This window comes from Camellia sinensis, chromosome 4 (assembly GCF_055761805.1).
Source record: "Camellia sinensis isolate YWXY chromosome 4, ASM5576180v1, whole genome shotgun sequence".
Classification (NCBI taxonomy): Eukaryota; Viridiplantae; Streptophyta; class Magnoliopsida; order Ericales; family Theaceae; genus Camellia; species Camellia sinensis.
In genome coordinates, this window is record NC_138964.1 from 17,631,092 (window position 1) to 17,634,050 (window position 2,959).

Here is a 2,959-nt window from a genome sequence, read left to right on the forward strand (position 1 = left end):
ACTCAATTGTTAGACGTTGTAAATTGATGCTCACAAATTTACCAATGCTTCTGATTACATTTCTTGACTTTGAATCATGTTTTTCCTGTTTTCTTGGTTTGTTTTCCAGATTCTTACCTTTGCATTTTGTTTATCTTCTTAGTTTTAAGCTTGGGATTTGCCTAGAAACCATTCCTTTAGGAAAATTGAAACAAGAACTCCCCTGATTCTCCTAGATTTCTTGCCGTAGTACTCATTAAGGTCTTGCCGAGGTCTCTAAACTCACATTAAACCCTTTTCCATTGTAAATCATACCCAAATCATTCTAGTCGAGATCATGGGCATGTTTAAGTGGAGAGTAGATTCGCCACTTGAGTACTTTTGCCAAGAGTTCTCTATTCCAGCCAATGTTCATCTCAGGTTGGCTGGCAAAGAGGACTCCATGATGCCAGGAGAGGCCTTCTACCAATTTTCAGTAGTCTCCATTATCAAGGGTGGAATTAGATTCCCCCTTGACATCTTCTTTAGAGAAGTTCTTCATTCCTATAAACTCAACCCCATTCAGCTAGCAGTCCATACCTTTAGGGTCATCAACGATGTTGCCGAGTTGGCACGTTGAGAAAAAACTAGGATAACCTTGTCTGACCTCTAGTATTGATATACCATGTGTAGTCTCAAATCCAAAAGTGGCTACACCTATTACTTAAAGCCTAGATCTACCAAGTACAAGCTCATAGTTGACCTTCCCGACTCTAATAAAGGCACTGAAGATGATTATTTGATTGTCTTAGGAAACTGGGAGTTCGCGTCGGACGACGATCTTCATCTCTTCCCACTGCGTCGAGGAATTTTTAGAGAAGATGAGGGTAATGACTTTAGTCATCCCATAGTTTTATTTCTGTTAACACTTAGTAATTTATTTCTCTTAAATGTACTAATGTTTTTTCATTGTTTCTATAGCTCTTCCCCAACCATCAAAGAATTTCCACCAGGAATATATCCCAAGTCGAGATCTCACCCGGCTTGTGGGTCTACCAATCAAAAAATGCAAGGCCCATGTTCTGCTAAACTATGTGCCGATGTACCCATCTCCGCCCCCCTCCCCCGACGTTCTTAGAAGAAGCTAGAGTCCTCCATCCACCTTAACTTCACCAGCTGCCTCTTCTCCACCAGCTACCTCTTCTCCAAGGCTAGACCAGGTATCTAGTTCAGATCCTATTAAGCAGCTTTTATCCTCTGCTGTTGCACAACTCATTCCACCATCCCAACACCAACGTCAATGCCGTATTTCAAACCCTTCTGCCAGCTGAACATGAAACCACAAACGTCGAGGTTCTGACTCGTCGGCCTATGGTTCGGTGAATCCTCCAATCGCCTTACCGTAATTAATTTTGGTACCAGAGTTACCATAGCTGCGACCACCGAGGAAATAGGTCAAAAACACGTTGTTGCCGAGGATCTTATTGTCGACATTCCTGGAGTTGTGACGTTTCAGTCCCTTCTATCTCAATCTTAGAAAAAGCTTAAACATAAAAGGGTAAAAAAGACTAAGGCAAAAACTACTGTCACTAAGATCCCTTCTGATTCTGAGAACGATCCGGAAGACTCAGTCCCAATATCCAAATTGGTCGAAGCCAAGAAGAGGCTAGCCGAGGCCGTATTGTCCGATGCCCTACCACTGAAGAAGTCAAGGTTGGACTGCCCAGAGAGTGGAAGCACTTTCCCCTGTGATCAGACCTGGGCCCCTGAGATCAATGTTAGAGACCGACCTATAAAGGCTGGTGATAGCGCGATTGATAGCGTGGAGGTCAGCCCACTCTCTCTACTGTCATTCTGCTCCCAGTTGACATGAACTGTATGGTTGAACTGAAAAAGTATGAGAATTTTGCCTTAATGATGCAACACTCTGTCTTGGTAAGACTTCAATGCTAATATTTTCCCCTTTAACTTTCATTCTAGTTGCTTATACTTAGCATAACTTTCTAACGTGTCTCCTTCTTTACAGGCCATTCAGCACGCGCATTCCCACGAGGTCAGGTCAAGGTAGTGAAGAAGGATCTCATCAAAAAGACTCATGGAGCTACGAAATACCTTTCTTCACTTAATAAGGCCGAGGCTCGCATTTACAATTTGATGGACAAGACCAAAGCCGCTCAGACTGCCTAAACCCAAGCCAAGGAGAAAGTCGGGTTTGTGGAGGCTATGGCCGAAGTTGCAAAAGTTGAAGCCAAGGAAGTCGAGGCTAAGGCAGCCAAAGCTGAGGCAGATTTGAAGGAAGCCTTGGATACAAAAGAAGCCAAGATCAATGCAACAAACGAAAAGGGGTATGCTGAAAGTCAAGCCGATGTGCGAGATGACTATAAAGCATAAGTCAACCTGGCCTGCAACAAAGGCTATTACCTCGGCTGGACAGCATCTCTTAATAAGTTGTTTGTCTCCAAGGACTCGCCTCTTTGAGACATCAACCAACTTAAGGTACCTATCCCTTCCTCTCCCAATCAATCTGAGGATGAGACTGAGGAAGTAGAAGAGGCCGACGACGAGGAGGCCGATGACAAGGAACAGGCCGAGGCTGAGGTTTCAAACCTACTCTAAATGATCAAATCCTAGATCTGACTGAGGAGGATAGGGTTGAGGTTTCCAAAAGCACCTCGCCGAGGAAGACCATGTCACCTGAAGCTGAGGTCCTTGTTGTGGAGAAGAGCCTGGACGAGACTCTTCAAGAGATTGATGCTAAAATTGCTGCCAAGGCTGAAACAACGAAAACAGCCGAGGTTGCACAGTCCGAGATCAATGCTCAAGATCATAACACTTAGAATATTTTCTTTTCCTTTATACTTTTGCAACTTTGTTGTTTAGAATGAGTCTTTTGAACAATTTTCTCTTATGTCGAGCCGATGTGCCTGTTTTGTATCCGAACAAATTTTCTTTACGAATGCCAATCTTCTCTTTTCTTCTAAGTGTTGAATGCTTTCTGTCT